General features: G+C 32.3%; 1 protein-coding gene across 1 annotated transcript in view; it reads left to right on the top strand.

Moving 5' to 3' along the window:
• The first annotated feature begins 5,329 nt into the window (after nt 1-5,329).
• LOC128231757 (glutamate receptor ionotropic, NMDA 2B-like) overlaps nt 5,330-26,119 on the top strand; it is a 220,720-nt gene continuing 199,930 nt past the window's right edge. The window contains exon 1 of the mRNA XM_052944937.1: nt 5,330-5,416. The gene's annotated coding sequence lies outside the window, so the exon portion shown is untranslated. The remainder of the gene's footprint in view (nt 5,417-26,119) is intronic.

The raw sequence follows: 26,119 nt of genomic DNA, 5'->3' as shown, positions 1-26,119 counted from the left end.
CGTCTAGACGTTTACTACAATGAATCTTATGATTGCCTCATCTTTGTCAGGGAAGCATATGCAGTATTTCACATTTCAACCAATCTTGGTTTAATGATTGGACGTTGATACAATTAATTACAGATTTGCCCGCTAGTTTGTGACAAGAACATCCAATTGTCCTATTGCAGTTTTTTATGTTTAGATTGATTCTGGTGTCCAGGAATTGACATACAATACAAACATAGATTTTTTATCAAACAATTGCTTGTTGAAGAAGAAAGACACAGTACAATTAGCAAAGTAAAATGAAAGTAATACATGATATGGCAGCTTGAGTGTCAGCACAATATAATGTTTTATTTATCGAAGCAACAGTGACTGTATTTGTCAGGAATGATCACCAAAAAAATTATGTACGCTTTAGTATGAACAATAAATGGTTTTTCAATAACTTTCGAAGATGTTTAAGTATACTGTATTCCTTGACAAGTACCACTACTTATGCTTCCGTGCTTGCACAGAATCCCGCCAGCTTGCGTGGATTGTTTAAATGTTTAAATTGGTATCGGTCGATAACCCCTTAACTTTGATAACACCTCCGTATGATATCTAACTAATTCATTTCAATCAGATAAGAGTAGAAATACGTTATTTAAGCAAAATCAAATAAATTTATAATATGTATATAAATAGAAAACTTGTTTGTATAAAAAATGTTAGCTATATATTGGGTTCCAAGTGTGGATATATTTTCAGACATTCAAGCAATTATATTATTTTGCTCTAATAAACTGACAAACATTTTGGGTACCTGCTAGACATATAAAAGTATCTTAAATAAGTATTTTCGCAATGTGTAAATAAATCAATAAATGTGTTTTTTTACTTCTAAACCTTTCCGCGTGGTTTTCATTGTATTATTGTGATGGCGATGAAGCAGTTTAAATGCTACAGTCTGGTATTTACATATGTTGTGCGGGGAATTAATTCCAACTTGAAGCGTTTAACTCAATGGTGAAGAATGAAAACATTAATATTAGTTTAGCTCTGTAAATAAAGTCATTCGAAAAACGCAAATTATCATCAAGTTTTTATCAGTTCTTCTAAGAATCACCAGTTCTTTAGGATTTCGCTCGAAATATTGAGTAAAGTAGTTCAGCTGTTAAAATATGTAAATAAATGTCCGAGGAGACATTTCACATAAAAAAACCCTCTCCTTACTATATAATTCGGCTAACAAGGCGTAATAATAAATTACCATACGATTTATATCAATTTCGATATTGTCGTAAGGTGTCTCAACTCCAAATTTAGAAATGATCTTTCAAATACATACCTCACGTTATCAGTTTGACAACAATGTGTCTATGAATTGTTTTTTAGAGGTTCCCCATTTTTGTAATAGAACTTTAATGTATTTCGTTCATGAAAGCATAGCCGTTTATAATAAGAAAACGAAGAATTCGCTAAATGATAAGACAAACATGCTGATCATTTTTACAAGTAAATCAGCTCTGTAATTCAGCACATTCGAACAACGCAAATTATCATCGCATTATTATCAATTCTTCTAACAATCACTAGTTCTTTAGGATTTCGCTTGAAATATTTAGCGAAGTTGTAGTTCAATTGTTAAAACATATTTACAAATGTCCGAGGAGACATTTCTCATAAAAACCCTTCTCCTTACTATATAGTTTGGCTAACAAATCTAACAAGGCGTAACAAGAAATCACAATACGATTAATATCGACATTAGCTTAAGGTGTCTAAACTCCGAACACACTCCACGTTATCAGTTTTACAACAATATGTCGATAAATTGTTTTTAAGAGGTTCCCCATTTTGGTATTAAACTTCAATGTATTTCGTTCATGAAAGCAAAGCCGTTTATAATCAAATACCGAATAATTCGCTGAACGATAAGACAACGTGATGATCATTTAAACAAGTGAATCAGCAGTGTATTTTTGTTGTGCAAACCTTCGATTGGTTGTAAACTACATGTGAAGTTGATTGATGAAGGAACCTGGTGGTAATTTAGGAAGAAATATATGGATAAGATACCATTTCTGTATCTGAAAGTAGACTATGTGAACTTTTCTTACTGTTTGCACTATTGCTATCCAAAGAAAGAAACGCAAATAATCCATTGAAGCGGTAGCAATAAGGTAACACATTTTCATTGTCAGGAGTTTTACCAAGTAGATGTATTGCTAGAAGAAGATCATACGTTATGGTAAAGAAACAGCGTTCTAAATTACCTTGTTATCACGCTCAACAGTTCTTGAGTGTTTTCCGAAGTCATTATCACGTTGAGATTCCATATCATCGCCTCTAGTGAAATAACTCAATAGCTGCATATATAGAAATAAAGCATTTATTTGTTTCTTGCATAAAGGTGACAGTGTACAAAAATGAGGTACATAGTAATTTCTAATGTTGATGATTATCAGACAAGCTTAACTGCTGTTTGATATTTGTTTATTTTTTGTTGCGTCATGTGGTTTGTGGTTGGTGTTTGTTTAAACTTTGTCGTTGTTCTTTTAAACACTATCTTATAAATGTGCTGGTTGTAGTTTCCAGGGTGTTTGTGCTCCTATTTTTGGTTTGACCATTATATTTTGCATGATTGCTTGATTTATATCAATTATATGAATGCATAGATTTAAACCTGTCTTTGTTAAAGGAGTGTCTATGATAATGTTAGCTTCGTGCCTTAGAAAAGAAAAGTACTTGAAACCAAGTTCAGGAGATAATTTGTAGATTTAACTAAGAAGTCTTTATTGTTTGAAAGTTGTTGATCCTGTCTGAGAAACACACTTTAGCTTATGTTTACCACGAATACAAACTGAACTCCGCTTTTTAGCTCACCTTTCAAAGTTTGTTTCTACAATAAATATTTTGAAAAGCTCTTTACGGCAAATGTATGTATGTTTAAAAGAATAATACATTCTTGAAGACATTCTAATGTTAATTGTAATTTAATTGAGTTCACTATATTCTACCAGTATTGCCAATTATTGATTGGTTCCAACGCCAGATTCCAACCAAGACCCATAATTCCAAGGTTTTATTCGTTTTGGCGTTGCACTACATTTCTGATAAAATGTAAATACATTGATCTCATGAGGAGTCATTCATAGGCAAATAATGCATTTGAGGTCAGTCGGTTACATGTTTTAATGCAATGAAATAAGAGTTAATGCCTAAAAATCTAAATTATATAATTTACAGATGCACCAAATCATTTTTAAGAAAAAAAGAAGCTTTCCAGAAAATGATTTCCCCTGTTGCGCATACAAATGATTTAATCAAACATTATTATTACAAATGTCACTGCATGCGCTTCTTTCAAAGCAATTTATGTCCTTTTTATAGTTATTGTTATTTAAAAAGAAACAAGTAAACTGCGCAATATCTTGCTTAAAGTGATAATTTGATTGGCATAGATTTTAAAAGTTTATTAAAGTTATTTGTGTAAACTATTTAACTTGAAATTAACTGAGCCTTATTTCGTTTGTTAAATGAACATTTTAATTTAATGTAAAAAATCCTACATCCGAAATTTGTTTTACGGTAAACAGTCGAAAGATAACGAAAACATATTTTTATTACGAGATAATGATGAGTTGTGTACATCAGGCCAGTATATACTTTATAACCAGGTTTAGAGCAATCATATCATTAACATGATTTTATGGAAGCTTTTAATACTGAATAATATTGTATCTTTTAAATATCCATTTGTCGGTTTGCACAGGCTGCATTTGATTGCCTGTACGTGTTGGTCATAATTTAGTTTATGGAACAATTCCAAAACAGTTCATGGGAACCGCTCCCAAAGGAGAACACTTCAATTTATTTAGAAGCCAAGAGGACGATACCATTTTTTTCTTAACGGCAAGACATTTCATTAGGTGTATCTATTTACAAATGCAACTTTGAGAAAGATGACTTATAAGGGTATAACAATCACACGGTTTTAAACTAAGCAAGTCAATGTTAAAAGCCTTAGTCCAGTATACGTGAATTAAATTCGTGGTAATTGTCTATAACAAAGGCTTAATCCGATCTTAACAATTTCTTCTCTTTTCATGATCGTGTTCCTTTCATAAGAAAAGGACATGACTAAGTACGGGGTAATTAAAATTTTACGTATCAATTAACAAGAATATGGCAAAGGAGATGTACTTCTAGAAAGCGGTCAGTTGATTGTTTGCTGATATTTATTCAGGCCCCGTATATACCCACAGAAAATGTACCACCTATGTTGTTACCTCCGAACAGTTTGTTTGGTATCAAATGATACTCCTGAATTTTAAGGCATTTTTTATATGTAATTTTCTTCAAAGGAAGAAATCTATATCAAGAAGATATCTTTCAACATTAAAACATAAATCAGTATTTACGACTAATTCTCTTCGGTTACAAATATAGGAAATTAAGCACGGGTTATCAGTGACCAAAATAAATGTTAAAACATGGCCTCAGAACCGACCGTTAAGGTGATATTCGTATTTATAATCAAAACTTTTTTTAGAGTGTTAAACCTTTAACTACTTACTAAAATGCATTTATGGAAAATATTAATTACTGATTACTAGATTATAGCCGCGTATTCAATAGCTGAACACGCACAGATATCAATTTACTGGTGAATCCTAAAAGCTTTATGGAGACCAAGGTTCGTCTCCGTAGATATGAGCAGACGCAAAGCTGAAAAAGCAAATTACGAAACAAAGGAAAGGTTCGAAAACTACGAAAATCCCGACCACCCCGGAAAAGACGGTTAACATTGACAGACATGCAGCCTTTGCGCATGCATTACAAAAAGTAGCTGTATGATTAACTATAGTCTAAATATGAAACAGAGTTTATATAATTATCACATTTATTAAAAACTATAAATTACAAACTGTCTTTTAGAAAAGCAATTACATAATTAAATTCAAGGGTAAATAGGATTTCAGGCACATTCGCCTAATTACGATAAGCACGATAGATGTCTGAAAATCATAAATTTTCTAATGAAAATGTTTTTTGAACGTTTGTTGGAAAGTTTCAACTGAACTTCGTAGTTTTATCAAATTAATTTGGCGTTTTTTTATAAACAATCCTATAGTTGTTATCGTGAATGACCATATATCTAAAATTATGATATCGCGTTGATAACAGCTTGCTGTTGATACATATGTTCACGCGTATTAGCCATAGACAAAGACTTCTTTCGACATACGATATTTCATTGATCGTTTGTTATAGCTATATTTTGACAGATGTTTTATTTTATTAGAATAAGTGCTCATTTTCATTACACCGTAGTCGCATAATTATGAAGTTATGTGTTAAAAATAACAAGTTCCATGGTGTTCCCGTCTTTTCAGGAGTATAGATCCATTTGTCTCGTAGGAGTAAATAATACAGTTGCACAGTAAGTAGTTCGATTAAAAATTGTCACTTCTATATCATTGTCAATTTTATATGCTTTCCGGTGCTTTATGACAGTTCACTATTTCAAACAGTAAACACATTAATTTTTTTTTACCTTTTTTTGAAACTGTAGCACGTCCTCTCATTCAACTCAAACATCAGCGCGCACACGGCTGAATCAAAATATCAACAACGTCATTTCTGAAAGTACGTTACGTGCGCATACACATTGACACGTTTTTTCGAATCAATTTGAATTTAATGTATTTAAGTTCCAATTTAAGGCATATAGTACAAAATGTTTTTTATTTCTTTCAGTGTAGGATAGCACTATTTAACGCTATGAACACCAAACCCGTGAAATAAAACTTTTGGTGCTCACTTGGTAATTTAGTATTAATTATAATCATATAAAAAAACTAACATTTTCTTACAAACTAAATGAGGTTGAACTAAATATTATTGATTCCATGAAACATTTTGCTGTATGCAAATATTATTTAATGTCAAAGTTGGGTGGTATAAAAAAACACCCTTAACGTGGAATTTCGTAGCACATGTATGGTTTCCGCAACTTTGTAAATAACAATGGCACATATATGTGGCCAATACAAAATACAAATCATGAACACGTAATCCCTATGTGACATATGTACGATAAAAGCATGACCATGACATTCACAACTTTAACACAAATATAGAAGAAAAACGAAAGTATTGATTAGATGGGTTGTGGGGTGGGCGGAAAAACTGAAGTAATTATCATTGTCACGGACATAACCGTAAATAATAGCATAAAATTGAAAGATGCGGCTAGGAAATGCACATGTGCCGAAACTCCCTGGAATGAAAATTGTTATTTATTTTTCAAAGCAACTCAAATGTATGAACTGCAGCTGCACTTGACTTCAATCATGAAGAATGGAAACATAACTATTAGCTTTGCATTGCAATTCAGCACATTCAAAGAACGCAAATTATCATCAAGCTCTCATGAAACTCCTGAGAATTACAATTTGCTAGCTTAAACTAGACATTGTAAGCTGTCTACTTATTTGCAATATCGATTCTCATACACTGGATAAGGAAATGGTTCATTAAAAGGGTAACAAGCGTTCACGTTTTTATTGGCAGGAGCATCACCATGAAGATGTATTGTCATAAGACACATTAGTCAATTGTAAAGAAAACCTCATTGCAAATGCCATTGTTATAACGACGAAGACTCAGAGAGGCACTTATGATAACTTTTGTAAGTCTTCTTAGGTTATGCGCCATTTTTATGTTCTTTTTTGTGACTATTTCTTTTTAGTTTTGATTGAATTTAATGAAATAAATAAATGAAATCATAAGTGTCTTAGTTCCACAAATCTGGGTCTTTATCATTTCAATCAATTTTGATGCAAAGAATTGACAATATAAATTATTACAAATGTGTCCACGTAGTATAGAATTGCAAATTGCCCCATACTTGTTGCAGTCATTTTCATTGCCACTTGAGTAAAATAATTGATATAGAATACAACGATTGGTTTGCACACTTAGCTTTGTTCAAATACTGACATGGCTAGCTGAAACAGAAACTAGATCTTTCAGCAAAGAGAACAGACTGATCATACATGTGCAACTTGCTTGATATAGTGTGGCAGTAACGGTTAGAGATTGACTCCTAAACCAAACATTTTCTTGTTGTAGTAGTTTAGTTATAATCATTCAACATAGCCGGCTCGGTGCGCGCGGGTTCCTTATGTCTTTATTGCCACTCATCGATAACTCAAGCGTTTTGCCTACACTTCAACACTTGACAACGTAATGCTTAGCGATAGCATGAATGTAAAAAACGATAAAACAGCTATTCCAAAGATAAATCAAGTATAAAAACACACTTTGCTTTAAAACAGCAATCATGCATAATTTGACTGAAGGGTGATTAAGTTTTGAGACAATTTTCAAGCATCTAAGACTATTTAACCCAATCATGATAAGAATGATCGATGTCTGCATTCCATAACCTTATCCTATGAAGCTGTTGCATGATTCCTGTTGGAAACAATAGAAAAGGATATCGGAGTATCATTCAATCGCATGAGCTACGTTTTCATAGTTGAATTATAAATTGAACGCAGTGAATTATATTTTATGCAAATAGTATTTTAAGATGGCATCAAGTTTCCATTTTAAATATTTGATATAGTATACTGTATTTCACCATTTACAAGATTTGGATACAATATTTTTTCAGGGATGTTTCCATGGAAACAGTCTAGACAATTGCCTTAAGTACTACCATCTATCCTGATTATTAATACTATTTTGATCTTTTAAATCCAGCCGATCAAAACATTGGTCAGGGAGGAATTATTATATTTTGGAAAAGTTGATGTTTTCCTGGCACAGTATTCATAGAAATCCGTTCGTTTTCAGTGAACAGTGATGTGTACGGACGCAATAAACCGTTTACACACCCCTGCTTGCCTTATCCAATATTTATCTATAAACGATTTATTGATGTTATGTTCATATAAACTATATGTTTTTCCTTTTGTCTGTTTTAATTTGGGTATGTGTTTAGGATTTAAACATTGTAGGTGTGGGACTTGTCCATTTCAGAGGTAGTTACAAGAATTGATGTAAGAGGGGTCGCAGTGACGCACTTTCTATATACCCCTTTAAATAGTTTAAAAATCATGAGACGGGGATTTGGGTTTTCTTTCCCACGAAAACGATTTATATTTTAAGTCTAAAATGATGAATGCACAGTTGCATTGAAACATGATATTTCGACCTTGAATTTTTAAAATAGTTTAATAATTCAATGACACAGTTTAGTCTCATGTATTCAGCTTTAAGTAATACGATATGAGCCAGTTGGGTCCATATATATACCGTCTTTTCGCTTTTCATGTTTTACAATTGAAAGTAAAAAAAAAACGAAAAAGGAACATACAAATCCTTTTCCGTTTTTCGAATGAATGAATAGAAAACCAAAATTGATAGGCTATTTCCTTTTCTGTATTTCAACTATTACCACGGAATACAAAACATGGAAACTATTATTTTTAACGTTTTTTAGTTTTTTTCGTTTAAAGTGTAAAACTAAAAACGAAAAAAAAAATGTCTTGTATTTACCGTTTTTTTTTTTATCGTTTTTCGCTTTTTTATGATTAAAAGTAAAAAAAAAACCGGAACATTCAATTCATTTTTCGTTTTTCTTATGACTGAATAGGAAACCAAAATTGATAGGCTTTTTCTTTTCTATGATTTCAATTTTATTCACGGAAAACAAGACACGAAATTGATTTATTTAATACCGTTTTTCAATTTTTGTTTTTTAAAGCGCAAAACGAAAAACGAGTGGATACATATTTTAACAAGACTACACTTCAGAGGGTTGTTTCAGTTTAATGCATATATGTAGTATTACATATTGATGTCAATAACAGTGGCGATCCAGAAATTGATAACTGTTATATTGCGTGTTTATTAATATTAATTTTATTCTTACAGGATATTTGATGAATAAAACTATTTTTGAATAATTCTTTTATAAAATTATTTTGTGGTGACACTATTGTTTCAACTCATAAGGAAGACTTAGCAACCAGCATTCACTTAAACATCTAATAAAAACAGTTTGGTGATACCTACAAGTTGTATCCTTGATATGATTTGTTACGTTTCTATTGTAAGGCATCGACATGTTTGTCTATATTTATAGCCAGAATCCTTTTTACATCTGTATACTATTCTATGAAACGTTATTTAACGAAACGCTTGTATTGGACAATATTTAAGATCATTATTCAAATAGAAAATGTTACCATTTATTTATCGCATTTAATTTGATCATGCATACAAGAAGACTTGGATCCAAAATATTATGCAATCAATACTTGGCAAACGGAACATAATAATGAAGTATTCATATAAGTTCCAATTTCCTGTTTTGTAAGAACAATTTTCTTCAGCAGGACTTCAATAGCTTCAATCGTGAGGAAAGAAAATATAAATATTAGCTTTGCTCTGAAATTAAGCACATTCGGAGAACTTCAATTATCATTGAGTTTTTTATGAATACTTCGGACATGCACAATTTCTTTAGGGTTTTGGTTCTATTGTTGATTTTATATCGAATTATAATCAACCCAGTCTTGGAAAATCTTGAAAAACACGTATCTTGTTGAAAGTTATCTGAATCCGTTTGTGTTATATAGAGTAAAGATAAATATTAATTACATTAGGGCTGGTGTTGATGACTGCACAAGAAACACCATTTGTTTTGCTGGGGTATTTCAAATCCAAGACTCATTAGAGACATTAATCACAAAATCAGACAAATTGAAGCAGTGTATTATTTTATTTAAAACATTAAATTTGTAAACTCTTCACGGTATTAATTCATTTTATAGTAAAATGCAATCACTTATCCCCGAAAAGAAGCTATAGTGGAGCATCATTTGTACGTTATTAAACGTATTTGAAAGTTGAAGATATTCCTTAGTGAAGGGATATAATTTGAATTTGATATTTGGTTTGTTGCATCACATTTTCTGTGGCATAACGCTTTTGTATTTGTAAAGTGTGAGTATTTAAATCGCCGATTATAAGTAAAAGTAATGATATAAAAAAGAGTTGGCATATTTTTGAAGTTCTCGATTTAGCATGGTTTGGAGACATGAATGTGTTGTTCACAGTGTGGGGATCAAAATCATAAGAATTCATCGAATTACCTCTTTGCCTTAAGAAAAGCTCTCAACAAATATAAAATATTGACCGTCAAGAGGGCTCAACGCTACTTTATCAATAAATTTGTATCTTCAAATAGAACAAAACCTTTCAATATCCTATGCTCTTATAGACTATTCTTTGGTAATATATAACCATTGCCTACCTATCAAGCACGAAACATACACCAATATAATCCTTTCGATTCCGTACGCATTTCAAACTTTTTACTTAGAATTAAAACTGATAGTTGAAGGTTCATTTAAAAAGAACTTGTATTTTGTTTGTCATTGAATACAATGGTAACTGTGTTTCAGTATGTACTTTAAATACAGTTTAGAAGAGATCATTTAAACGTAAAATAACGCACAAAGAACTCGGTGTCATTGTGACCGTTCATTTATGCAACACGGGGAACGCCCTCTAGCACAACTTTGTCGAATAACACAAGGCAATATATTTAAAAACAATTAATATGCCTACTTCTTCCTTTAGGTAATGTCTATGTCATTGAAGGAGCAGCCATGCATAAGACATGCCAGCATCCAAGTAGAACAAACTCATCAAAGTCAATGCGCTAAGGTGTCAGTTAGTTACAGGAATATGTTGCGTCTTTATCTCCAAGCGATTTTGTTTAACATACTGATAGGCATGAAACTTGCTGAATGCATTGCTTTTTCTTGTTATTTATTCTGACTTTCATATACCTTTCGTACATCAGTGTGTTTACCGAGTTATAAGAAAAACAGACATAATAAGCTAACATTATGTACGCTTTTCATTGATTTGAATAATACTGATGAATGATAAACGGATTTATGTAAAGTAGCTTAAAGTATTACAAGTCTTTTACAGCGTCAAACATTTTTGTTTTCAATTATTTTTGAAGTGAGTTGTTCATACATGAGTAGCATCCCATTTGAGTTTGAGCTACTGTGAAACCATCAATTAAATAGGTAGAGACAGTGCCAACTCCAGTACAGATTTCATTGTTTTGCTGCAAAAAAACATGCCTATATTGGGGTATGAATCTCATGGGAAATATTCCAGAACAAAATACCCAGATGAAACAATGAGTATTGAATTATTTTGAAATTCATGCAAAATGCAGAGGCATCTTATCACAAAGGATGTATCGTTTGATGAAATTCTTCTACTTCGGCACACAGTAAGAATTCGTTGATGTGACCTGTCAAAAACTGTTAACGGAGCAAATAGGACATTATTATCATGTATACTGGAAATAAGAATGTTCTTTCTATACAAATCCGTTATTTAATAAAAATCACAACCTTAATTAAATATTATTATTCATATATTTTCGAAAGGTTCGCAAGAAATTGGCTTCAAAACTCTTTCATTGGCATTTTTACTGTAAAACTAATCATCGCTCAATGATTATTTGATTAGGCGATTCGTTTAAGTCCCTATAAAGAATGAGAAGCATAAAAGAGAAACAAGCTTAATTTAATGCGCATAATGATGCAATCTTGATGAACGGTTAAATGAATACAGATGCAATCAATGTATTGTCTTGCCTGTACTAATGCAGAAATACCGCCAGGTCCACCAAGTGAGCTTTGAATCAGGTGTGACATCTATTGTATGACAATGGGTTTTACACATCAAAGAAACCGACTTCCACTGTCAACGAGGTGGTGTATGATTTTAAGCACGTGCAACTAGTTACTGAAGCCTTAAGCTGCTTACCCCCAAAATCATTCAGACATGTACAGTTTTAACTATTTTTACTTGAACTTACTTAATCGTTCCTTTTAATTCGCTCGTTGGAACGACAAGGTGATAAACGAAACGTTTTGAAGTCATGAGACTGTCTTGTTTACAGCCGCCGTTGAAGCGATATGAAATAGCTTTCTCTTCGGTTCGAAAAGGCGATGCCATCATAGTGTTTTGTTTACATGATTGATGAGCATGTTTTGTTAAGCTTATTTGCAAAGCAGTTATGGATGTTTTGCAAACATTCACATCTTTGTAAACTCGTTTCAAGACATTTTACACAGTTTGCCAGTTATTCATTTAAAGGAGAACTACAGTGTCATACAGAACCTACGCATCTAAGTAAGGTTAAACAGACTCACATCGAGAGAAACACATCATGACCTTATTATACATTTAACTCAGGCTCTTCAGACACTCAACGAGAGTTACTCGCCGTGACCTTACATCTACATATAGACATCAAACATCGTTATCAAAAAAGACAACGATAATCATTAACCGGCAGTGTAAAAATACATCAATCCTTCACACGAGGTAAAAAAGGAACACATGCGGCATCAATAAACGTGATTTTACCTACTTGTAACTCTTGTAATTTTGCTTGGTTATAATAAGGCGAGTGATGTACTGACAGCATTGTTGAAATACAGATCAGTTTTGTTTTTGAAAAATTAAAATAACAGCTGTTCAGGTGTTATGTACCATAAACACATTCATTCGAGGGATTTATTTATATTCATATTGTTCTTAGTACCTTTCTACTCATTATTATTAAACGGGACATAACTGAGCACTTATTAAAGTGACAGTTGTGGACCTTGCTGTGAACGTGTGTATTTTTCTCTGGCAACATGTGTATCAAGTTTGGATAAATATCTCAAAGAAAAGTTTTTGCATGCCAACTATGCCAACCAAACCTCGGCATTTTTTCTATAGTGGAAATAAGCACACCATTATGTTTAAGGATGTTCATCTCACGAGATAAATGACTTATTACAGATGCTCGTTCGTGATTATGTTACAACTATCAGACCTTACAGATTTAGCAATAGGAATATTTAAGTTCTTTCCTTGTGATCTGGTCTATGACACTACGTAATTGCAAGAAACATTTTCGCTCTTGCAGACGCCATACACTTGCATCTGTTTGCATGATTACCCTTTTGGTCACAAAACAACTAATAATGGGAGATATAAGTAAAATATGTACTAACAGATGCAGTCTTATTGACTTGATAGATCGACTTTTTGGCACTGCAGAATGCCTAATTTGTTGTACCAACATGAACATGTGAACAACAAAGAACAAAGAAAGTAAAATACGTCATTCATCCTCCTAACGGCGTTTGTACTGATCACTAAATTTGCAAACCTGTCAATGGAAAAACGAATATACTAGGCTACGTCGAACACATTACTGTCTACTTTTGCATTATCGTATTTCTTTGACAAGAAAAGGAAATGGTTCAATAAAGGGTAATAAGGTTTCACGTCAAAGAGCATCACCTCTTAAATGTAATACAATACGACGCAATAGTCAAAAGAAAAGAAAACCGCCTTGTAAAAGCTGAACAGTTTTTAAGTATTTCATTAAGATGTAATTACAGTGACACAATGTATAAAAAGAGATAGGTAATGATATTAGCCGTTAGTTTTCTTCTCAATCCAAACGCTGTATGCTTTTATGTTCTCTAAGTGACTTGTCCCTGTAGTTCCATTGTATTTCATGAACCCTAATGGAAATATAGTGAATTTAAAACGTCTAACGTTATTGCAACATGCCAGATGGATCTCAGGAAAGTGAAGACGGAGAAAGAATGGCAGAGTATCAAATCTATGTCTTTCTGAGTTTCCATAATCGCGGTTCAACGATCCGACGTATTATGCAAAGAAATTTTTTATTAGCTAATCTCTGTCAAGAAAATCAATTGCAGTCTTTGGCATCTAAATCAATTTCGGGCCAAGGATTTTATGTATAATACAACTGATAACAGATTTGCCTGGTTAGTCTCGTCAAGGTTATCTGATTGTTCAATTGCAGTATTTTCTGTTGTTATTGCTCCTGCAGTTATGAAATATGGAAGGTAGGCCGTGGGTCTGGAAAGTGTAGGAATGGCGTAGAAAAGAATCATGTTAGCCGAAGACGAACCCAATTATTCCGAAGCCGAGCTACATAAACCTTTACCATCGACGGAACTGATCTGTTATTTGCAGTGGGGCCTTTCATTGGATTCGTAGTTGTTTTTAGAAGCGGTAGGAGTTTCTACTAATTTCGAGTCATTTTCTTTTAAATAATTTTCAATATGTTATAAAATTTCGAACGAATATTTTTTTTATTGATAACTTATATTAATAGTGGTTGTAAATATTGGCCTATATTTCTCTTATATCATTATATAAGAAAAACAATGATACGCTTTATTTACTGTGTCTTGAACGGTACGGCCATGTGCTTAACTAAGAATTTAATCTTATTGTTAGGCATAACATACTATCGTTGCACGCGTGTTTTTCATCTTCTTTAACTTTTATAACTTCTATTTGTATTCAACGATAACTTTAACAGTGCCAACTTTAAATATCTTGCGATATTTGTCAGAACAATGAATAGCGATAGCATGCATATAAGCCAGATAATAGAGCAATATAAAATAAATTAAATGCAAATTAAACGGAAAAATTACCAATCTTAATTTATCAACATATATTATGTTTGATTGAAGGCTGATATCGATTTTAGATACTAAAATTCAATTTAAACAGCGTAACCAAATTATGATAGAATTGATAGATGTATACATAACAACAAACATTAAAGTAAAAGTGTTTCATAAATATTTGGTTAAAATGAGGAACAGAATGTCATTATTTTATAAAACCCATTTACGCCCTTATTAAAAAATACACCCAGTTAGATCTTGTTATCAAAGAGGATCTTTTTTGGCAAAAGTTTTGCAATTCTCACTGATAACTTGCAATAAAAATGTACATATGTATTAGCTATGAATAAACACTATTTTCATAACTCGCTGTTAGGTTTTGTTAAAGTTTGAAAAATAATATTTAAATTTATTTCCAGCAAAAGGTTTCAAATATTATGTTTATTTGCATATTATTGGTTTAATTCTCATAGGAGAATAACACATTAACTCTTTCAACGCTAAATATATGACAATACAGTTTGACTTGCGCCAAATATATTTCTGGAAATTCCAAGATATACTTCAATTCATGTAAAATAAAAACTAGTTGATATATCATATTGATATTTGAGAATATGTTGTTCTTCCAAACGAAATCGTAACCTTTTGGACAGGAATTACACTTATCCTAACCATCTCATATGCAAGCAAACTTGATTTTCTTTCGCTGCCATCTATATTCATACAACTAATTAAAACTGTAAGCAAGTTTTACTTTTCATGACATTTATCCTCTGAACATTTATTACAAAAAAATAAGCAATCGTAATTTTATAACCGCGTACTATATTAAATATTTTGTTACAGAGACGCCTATTAATAAATCAACGGTTTATTCTGACGCTTCGATACCTACATCTAAATTTTACGAAAACAACAACAACAATCCATTGTCACGGAAACAGTTTTATGTTGCATTATCACAATTAAAACATATTTAAGAATTATGATCTTGGTCATGTTATTAATAGCTGAACCATTGTATACCAGAAAGCACGGGTTCAAAATAGAATCCATTTCCTATCAGTTGAACGGAAAACGCAGTTTAAGTCTGACCATAAAGTATTAATAAATTTTCCATTTGTCTCTCATTTATTTAGAATGGTAATCGTTGTTTTGATGGAAAATTTACGTCTTAACTTTTATCTGCACTTAATTTAAAACGTAAATAGTGTAAAATCAAACATTGTCTATCATATACAATTAAGAACATTTATAGAACGGAAATAAACTCCTTGTTTGTTTTAATACTTCGCAGATTCACAATTTCGTTAGGGTTGTGTTCGAAATATTTGGTAAAGTTGCAGATTAACGGTTCAACTGTTTACACGTATGGACGTTTGAAAAGACATTCTGTTAAAACACATTTCTTATGAAAACTTCCAATATCTTTTAGAGAGCACTGTATTCTAAGCTAACAAGAAGTGAAAAGTATCGTTATGATTGCGCGATTGACGATGGCATTGACCTTGGTAAATTTAAACTAGTGTAAAATAATCCAGTATCAGAACGGTTAACCTTCATAAACAATACATTGTTTGTTTTATTGTAGTGTTAAAATATAATAAATATAACACTCGAGAACTATGTAAAGCAAGGGAGCATTTTCATTGTGAGACTAAAATGCTCTCATACGAAAGAAAGATACATTATAATAGAACAAATCCAATCAAAATATTGCAGGTTTGGCGTAAATATTACGTATAATTTTTAAGTAAGCGTTCAAGGATATATTTTAAGTGTTGCCCATTGAGAGCGCAGAGTATTGAAGACCACGATTTGTATGCTTACAGTACATCGACAATGTTACATACATCGGATCTGTCACGATTCTTCATATAACACACACTTGTGTCCAACGAATTAATTCAGAAATTGTGTATTTGACGCCTTGAATACAATTGTGAACTATATAATAACGAGTGTCAGATTATGAAATAACAAATTACTATCTGTTTTAACTGGGATGAATATGAGTCAAATATTACAAGCTGATAAGGCAATACCATGATCCGCACTACATGCAATGCAGAAATGTAGTACCTGGCTGAATTAAAATATTATAAAATAACATATAATCGTTTAAAGTTATTATATAAAAAAAAACTTAATACAAAGTATCAAGGAAGAATCAAGGTATTTTAGCATTGTACACCAACCATTAAAATAAAGGTAGCTATTTTCTGTGACATGACCTCTTAATATGGTAGAGTTTAGTAAAATGATAACCGAACCAATGCGTAAATTAGCGTGTTGTTTTTGAATTTCGCAATTAAGATTTGGGTGGAGATATCAATGGGTTTCTCGAAGCTTATGATTATCAAGATCATAACAATACATTAAATGTCTTTTTCTCTAGCCGAAGGAAAGCACGCAACAGATAACATCTCTAGGTAGTGAATATTTCGATGTACCAAGTCTAAAACATTATCACAAGACAATAGTTAATAAACAACTAAGACAGGTAAACATACATCAAATAATAAAACATTTACAGGAAGTGCAAAATGAAACGTTAATCTTACACAGAAGAGGTAATTAGGAACTCTTGAGATAAGTAACACATGTATGGTTTACCGCCCGTATTAAATAACAATGGCACATATATGTGACTAATGCAAGATAAAGCCAAAAAAGAACATTTTCATAAAATACACAACATCAGACAAATAATAAAATAAAAGCGAAAGTACATGTACATGGGATGGGCTGAGAGGTAACAGTTCTGAAGAAATAATCGGTGTCACGGACATAAGGGCAAATAAGATATCAAAATTGGAAGATGCCGTAAGGAAATGCACATGTCCCGACTCTCTGTGCTATTTACAATCGTAGTTTTTTGAAAACGGCTGAAATGTGTGGACTGCAGCTGCACTTGACTTCAATTGTGGAGAATGGAAAACATAAATATTTGCTTTGCATTGTTACCGATTTAACTATATTCAAAGAACGCCAATAATCATCATGCTCTCATGAATACTGCTGAGATTTACAATTTGCTAGATTCGGTAACTTGACTTTGTAAGTTGTCTCTTTTATTTTCATTATTGATTCTCATACACTAGATAAGGATATATTTCATTGAAGGCTTTCACATTTTTATTGATACAAGCATCTCCTTGAAGATGTATTGCCATAAGACATATGAGTCAAAGTAAAGAAAACCTCGTTGTAAATGCCATTGTTAGTACGACGGAGACTCAACGAGAGGCACTGATAGTAACGTTAAACAGTCTCATTTTTTACTTGTTCTTTTTAGGTTTGATTATATGGAATGAAATAATAAACCTTAATTGAAATCATAAGTGTGTTATTTCCATTAATCTGGGTCTTTGGCATTTCAATCAACTTTGATACAAGGATTTGACGAAAACAATTTATTACAGATGTGCCAGTTTAGTATAAATTTGCAAATTGTCCCATAATTGTTGCAGTCGTTTTCATTGCCCGTCGAGTAAAGGATTTGCTATAAAATACAATAAATGATTTGCACGCTTAGCTTTGTTCAAGTACTGACACTGCTAGCTGAAGCAGAACCTAGATCAATCAGCAAAGAGATCAGAAAGGTCATCCATGTGCAACAGATGCTTGCATAGGAATGTAAACGATACATAAAATGAAGTGAAATGGAAGCCCATGAATTAGTGGCAGAAACGGTTAGGGATTAACTCCCCTTATATATTCATATGTAAACAAAACGTTTCCTTATAGTAGTTGTATATTTATAAGAATTCAAAAAAGTCGGCTTGGTGTGCGTGGGTTCTTAAACTTTTGTGTTGCCAGCTATCAATAAGTCTGTCGTTTTGCGAAGACTCATAACGATATTTGACAGAAGAATGATAAGCGATAGCATGAATATGAAACAGATAGAAGAGCTACCTCAACGATGAAATTCATATAAAACACACGTTGATTTAAAACAGCAATTATGCATAATTTGACTGAAGGTTGATTAGGTTTTGAGGCAATTATAAAGCATCTAAGACCATTTAACCAAATCATTATAGAACTGATCGATGTCTGGTTAACATAACCTAATCCATTGAACCTGTGGCATGAGCCTTGATGGAAAGGATATCGAAGTATCATTTAATTGCATAAGTTTCGTTTTCATAGAAGAATTATCCATTCAACGCAGTTATTTAAATATATTCAAATAGCATTGCATAATTGCATTAATCTTCCAATTGAAATATAAGATACACTGTATATCACTATATACCAGATTCGAATACAATATTTTTCTGTGATGTTTCTGTGAAAGGCAGTTCTAGACATTTGCCCTTAGTACTACCATCTATCCAGATTATTGAAACTGTTTTGATCTTTTAAATCCAGCTGATTACTGCATTGGTCAGGGAAGATTTATTTAATTATGGAAAAGTGGGTCCTGGCACTGTATTCATTGGAATTCGTTCGTTTTCAGAGGACAATGATGTGAAGGAACGCAAAAAAACCCGTTTACTTCTGGTTGTCCTATCAAATATTTATACGTAAGTGATTTATTGATGTTATGTTGATATAAACTGTATGTTTAGTCTGGCATGCCTTTTGTCTGTTTTGGTTTGGTTATATCTTAATGATTTAAGCTTTGAAGGGATGTGACTTATCTTTTTCCAAGATAGTTTCTGGAATCAATGTAAGAGGGGGCGCACCTTGGTGCTTGAGTCGCACTTCCCATTTATCCCTCAAAATAAGGTAAAAAAAAACATGGCACGGAGGGTTGAGGGTTCTTCCCCACGAAAATAATTGCTTATATTAGTTTAAAATTATAATCCACTGTTGCATTGGAATATAATGTTTCGACTTTGAATAGCTATAAGATTTAAATAGTTTTAAAGTTTCAGCTTTAGGTAAGACACTGTGTCATTGGTGGTACCTCTTTGTGCTTAAACTGTTCTTATTCACCAATGCCTTAAAAGGTATAGACAAATGTTTATTTGGTCAGCAGTAACCCATTCTTTTTATCATCGTTTGTGTACTTTATAATGTTATCGTTTCATTTTTCTATAGTATTTGATGAATATAACTCATTTTAAATAATTCTATAATTATTAATCTTAGTTGCGGTAAACTATGAATTTAACTGTTACGAAAGTCAAGGCAACTCACATTCACTTAATATCTTATTATGAAAAAATAGCTTGGTGATATCTACAACTTGTCTCCATATTATTTTCTGTTACGTTGTTACTGTAAGGCACCGACATGTTCGCCAATAATTATAGCAAGAATCATTTTCGCCCACGGTGGGACGTTATTCAACGTAAACAATGGCTTGCACAAACATTTAAGATTGAAATTTAAACAAAATATGGTTGCATTAAAGGTATCGCATTTCATTTGATCAAACATGCAAGAATGCTTTGATGCAACATATTACGCAATCAATACCATGCAAATGAAAAATGACAATGAACTTTTCATGTAAGTTCCAATTGCCTGTTTTTAAAGAACATTCTTTTCAGCAGCATGTCAGTAGTTTCAATCGTGTTGAAAGAAAATAAAACTATTAGCTTAGTTCTGCAATTAACACATTCGAAGGAAATCGAGTTTTAATGAATACGTCGGTGTTTCACAATTACTCTAGTGTTTTCTGTTTAATTGTTGAGTTTTTTTTTATCTGTATAGTACTCAACCCCCCTGTAAGAAGTCATAAAAAGACTTGAAATCGTTGTGTTATGCAAAAGTGGCACCAATTTTGGCTTGGATGTTTTAAAACGAAGATTTCTCGGCATCTCGAAAAAAAATCCTTATTCTCCTCAAGATCATTAATCACAAAATGAGTTTTTTTTCAATTAAACAATTTGAAGTATTCGTTTATCAAAACAGATTAAATGTGTTCACTTCTCACGGTATTAACTCATTGTATAGTAAAATGCAATCACTGAAAAGAAATTAAAGAGAAGCATTTCTACTGTATTAAACGTATGGCGAAAGAGTGTAAGCTCCTTTTTCTTAAGTTAAATAATATAAATAAAAAAAATGATATAAAAAAGAGTTGGCGTTTTTTTTGAAGTCTTCGACTAAGTGTGGTATCGAGACATGAATGTGTTTTCCACAGAGTTGGAATCAAAATCAAAATAATTCATCGAATTACCTATTTGCCTTAAGAAAAGCACTCAACAAATAAAAATATGGACCAAGAAGGCACCACTTTATCAATTAATCTATGTAAACAAATAGATCAAAACCTTTCAATATCCTATGCTTTCATACACTTTTCATTGGCAATGTATAGCCACGGCCTTTCTAGCACGCAATCTACACAATAATTTAATTTCAATTCCGTACGCATGTAAAACTTTCCATAATAAACCGTCAAAATGTGTCAAACTTGGTTATTTTTACCTAATAATTAAAACAGATAATTAACGGTTTATTTAAAATCACTTGTATTTTGTTTGTCACTGACTACAACTGTAACTGTGTTTTGATATGTACTAAAATACAGTTAAGAAGAGATCATTCAAACGTACAAAGCACTCGGTTAAATTGTGACTGTTCATTTATGCAACACGGAGATGGCCTCTAGCACAACAATGTCAGATTATACAAGGGAATATATTTTAAAACAATTAATATGCTTACTTCTTCATGGTAATAATAATGTTTTTGTAGGGGTAGTAATACGTCAGATACGCCAGAACTTCTCTAAGAACAAAAGGATCAAAGTCAATAAGTTTTGCTTTCAGTTGTTTATTGGAATGTGTTTCCACTGTATCTCCAAGCGGTTTTGTTTTTGATACCAATAGGCATGAAACTTGTTGAATACATTATTATTTCCCTTAAGTCCATTCTGACTTTCAATATACTATGTGAACATCAGTGAATTTACATAATTATAAAAAATACATACATAATAAAATAACACTTCGTATGCTTTCCATTTACCTCATTTACCTCAATTATTATAATGAATGATAATCGGAATTATGTTAAGAATCTTAAAGTTTTTTTCAGCTTCAAACATTTTTGCAGCAAGTGGCTTAATGTGTTCGATTTTGCACAGTTCCTACATCTATAAATTATATGTGTATAGTCTGAAGTGTTTCAACCAAGTATTAGTAATTCATATTGAAATGTGTTGCTCATACATCAGTGACATCCCATTTGCTAACATTTTTATTTGTCTTTTCACGTTCGATTTTCTAACACACCATCAGAGACATGGGTAGAAACAGTGTCAAATCCAGTACAGGTTTTATTGATTTTGAACTCAAACAACGTGTATAAAGGGGTATGTTTCTCAAGGGAATTATTCCAGAAGCCCCAGAAGAAACAATGAATAATGATATATTAGAAGTTCATGCAAAATGCACGCGCATCTTACTGCAGAGAATGAATTGTTTGATTAAATTGTTCTAATTCGCCACACAATAAGAATTAGATGTATTGAACTGCCAAATACTATTAACGGAGCAAAAAGGACATTACTGGGATGGAAACTGGACATAAGAGATTGCATTCTACATGAAAACAATATTTCATAGAAACCACTACCTAAATTAAGTCATAGTTATTCATACCTATCCTCGACGTTCCGCAAGAATTGGTCTGAAAGTTGTTTCATTGGCAGTTTAACTATAAATATAATTATCGCTTAAGGATAAATTGATTAGGCGGTTAACATGATTTTTATTGTGTCCTTATATCGAGGGGTGAATGCGAAAAGGTTCTAAGTGACATTAAATAAAGAAGCAGATAGAACCTTTTCGCTTTCACCCCTCGATATGGAGTCAGTTACATCAACGCGAAACAAGCTACATTTGATACGAGTGGTGCAATCGTAATGGTGAGATGAAACAGACACACTTAATGTATTGTCTTCCTATCCTTATGCTGAAACTCCGCCTGATCTACCACGTGAGTTTAGAATCAGGTGTGACATCTAGCCTGTCAGTGGATTTAAGACATAAAAGAAACTGTCAATGTCAGCGATTTGGCATATGATTTTAAGCACGTGGAACTAGTTTCTGAAGCTGATGGCTACTTACCCCGTAAATCATTTCGACATGTATAGTTTTCACTTGTCTGACTTCTACTGACTTAATTGTAACTTTCAATTTCGCTCACTGGAATGGCACGGTGACAAACGAACATTTTTGAAGTCTTGAGACTGTTTTGTTTAAAGCCGCCGTTGAGGCGATACGAAATGGTTTTTCTTCAGTGCGAAAATGGCGATGCCAACAGTGGTGTTCTGTTTAAATGATTGATAAGCACGTTTCGTTCAGCTTATTTGCAACGCTGTAATGGATGTTCTGACACATTTTGTCAGTTATTTATTTAAAGAAAAAATACACTGTCATACACAATTCACACATCTTAGTAAGGTTTAACAGACACCCATCGAGAGAAACACACAATGACCTTATTACACCTTTAACTAAAGCTTTACAGACACCCAACGAGGGATATTCACCGTTACCTTACAACATATACACATCAAACATCGTTATTAAAAAAGGCAAACAGTAGTAATTTACCGGCAGTGTAAAATAATACATCAGTCCTACACATACAAGGTAAATAGGAACACATGAGGCATCAATAAACGTGATATTACATACTTGTGCATACATATTTTTGTCTGGTGTTAAGTGATGCACTGACAGCTTTGCTGAGATACAGAGGCGTTTTGTTTTTGAACACTTATAATACGAGCTGTTCCGGAGTTATGTAGCGTTAACACATGCATTCGTTGGAAATATATTCACGTTGTTCTTAGTACCTTCTTACTAATTATTTTGAAAAGGGGCATCACTGAGCACCTATTAAAGTGACTATTGAGGACCTAGATGTGAACATGTGTATTTTTCTCTAGCACAATTTGTATCGAGTTTTATTTAATATCTTGAATGTTTTTTAAGTCATAAAAACGTTTTTACATGCTAACGATGCCAACCATACCTCGGCGTTTTTTCTATGCTAGCAATATGTTGAATCTTAATTGGAAATAAGCACAACATCATGTTTAAGGAACATGTTCTTCTTACAAGATAAATGACTTATTCCATATGTACGTTCGTTCGTGATTATGTTACAACTAACTTAAACTTCCAGCAATGGAAAGTATTAAGTTCTTTCTTTGTAATCTGGTCTATGACAGTACGTAATTGCAAGAAGCATTTTCTCTCTTTCAGACACCTTTCACTTGCATGTGTTTGCATCATTACCCTTTTGGTAACAATACAACTAATAGTAGGAGAAATAAGTTAAATATTTACAAAAAGATGCAGTCTAATTGACTGGACATCTCCACTCTTTGGCACCGCAGAATTTCTAATTTGTTGTATCAACATGAAAATGTGAACAACAAAAAACAAAGAAAGTAAAGAGGAAAACGCCATTCATCCTCCTAACGACGTTTACGTTAACGACGTTTGTACTGATCTCTAAAATTGCAAAGCTGTAAATGAAGTTCTAGAAATAAATTATTTTAAGTGCATAAATCCCTTGTTATGGTGTTATATTAACACAAGTTGTCTTTTAGTGTGTCTGTTTATCTGTGAAATGTCGATGGATTAAAAATGTATTTTTCTTAAAAAATCTCGTTTCGATTTCTTCAGCATTGACATCGAACACAATTTATTGTATATAATTAACTTTATCTTATTTGAAGTAAAAAAAAATATGTTCGTCGTAGCCTAGTTGATTCGTTTGGATACTAACGATATTATAAATAACAATCAACATATCTTTAGAGTTAATTTACATAATCTTAGTGGCAAAATGAGTATACTAGGCTACGACGAACACATTACTTACTTTTGCATTATCGTAGTCTATTCAGTAGAAAAGGAAATGGATCAAAAAATGGTAATAAGGTTTCACCTCAAAACAGCATCATCTCGTACATGTTAAATAATACGACGCAGTAGTCAATTGTAAAGAAAACCGCCTTGTAAATGACATTTTTATTAAGCTGAACAGGTTTTGAGTATTTTTGAGTATCTAAAGATGTAATGACACTGACACAACGTATAAAAAAGAGATAGGTTATGATATAAGCCTTCAGCTTTCTACTACATCCAAACGCTTTATTTTTGTATGTTCTCTAAGCGACCCTGTAGTTTCCATTGTATTTCATGATGTCTAACGTTATTGCATCATGCCAGAAATTGATCTCAGGAAAGTGAAGAGGCAGAAAAACTGGAAGAATATCATATTAACGTCTTTTTTTCAGTTTCCATAATCGCGGTTCAACGATCCGACGTATTATAGAAAGAAAATTTCTATTAGTTAATCTCTGTCAAGAAAATCAATTGCAGTTTAGGGCATCTAAATCAATTTTGGACCAAGGATTTGACGTATAATACAATTTATAACAGATTTGCCTGGTTAGTCTCGTCAAGATTATCTAATTGTTTAATTGCAGTATTTTCTGTTGTTATTGCTCCTGCAGTTAAGAAAATATGGAATTACAAGTTAGGCCGTGGGTCGGGAAAGTATAGGCAAGGCGAAGAAAAGTATCATGTGAGCCGAAGTTGAACCCAATTAATTCTGCAGTCGAGCTAGACAAACTTTCACCATCGACGGCACTGATCTGTTATTTGGATTCGAAATTTTTTTTAGGCGCAGTAGGACTTTCTTTTCTTTTTTTATTTCTATTTCGGGTCATTTTCTTTTAACTTGTTTTCAATATGTTTTATAAATGCAAACCAAATATATTAAGAAATATTGATAATTTATTCAATGTGGTGGATTGTTTCTATATCTCTTATAACATTTTATAAGAAAAAAAAGATACGCTATATTGACTGTTCCCGAATTGTTTACGTTTTTTGATTGGTCGCCAGTAATCACTGACGGAACTACAAATTGATGGACCGGTAATTATGTGATTGCGAATGATGATGTTTTATTATTTAATGTTATGTTTACTAAAAATAGGTAAACCATTAGCAAAGTAAATTAACTTTTTTTCGGGCTGACGTTCATCAAACTTATTTCTTAACGTTTAAAAATGACTTCAGTATTATTTCATAACAAACGTCGCCGTTAACAGAAAATGCATAAAGATACTGTTAAATGCTGTTAAATAAACAACTGTTATACAAATGTCTTATTTATGATAACAGATAAATTAGTAAACAGTAATAGATTATACATATCAGTCTAACCAGCGTATCTGCAATTACTTGAGTTACGCAAATATACAACAATACTTATTCAATATATCGTGATACGTGTAAAGCGTATCGTATTATATAGATCTCAATACGTGGTTGGCGTATCGTTGCACACCTAATTGTACACAACAGTCACTTGGTGTGAAATTGAACCGATAAACCATTTTTAAAAAGACGCAACTATATCTATATTTCGTCTATTTTTCATTTCTATACGAGATTTTAAACATTGCAGACTGATGCTTTGCAGAGTTAGCTTTCTCAAGTAGTGACAGTGCTAGCTGAAGACATATCAATTAAGAACACAATGGTAATAAATGTGATACTGTTGCTTGCATAGGAATTCAACAAAATATAATAGAGGGAGAAATGTCACTACCAGTCAGGAATAAGATCCCCTTACTT

Source organism: Mya arenaria, chromosome 4, assembly GCF_026914265.1.
Source record: "Mya arenaria isolate MELC-2E11 chromosome 4, ASM2691426v1".
NCBI classification, from domain to species: Eukaryota; Metazoa; Mollusca; class Bivalvia; order Myida; family Myidae; genus Mya; species Mya arenaria.
This window is presented reverse-complemented; position numbering and strand designations above follow the sequence as displayed.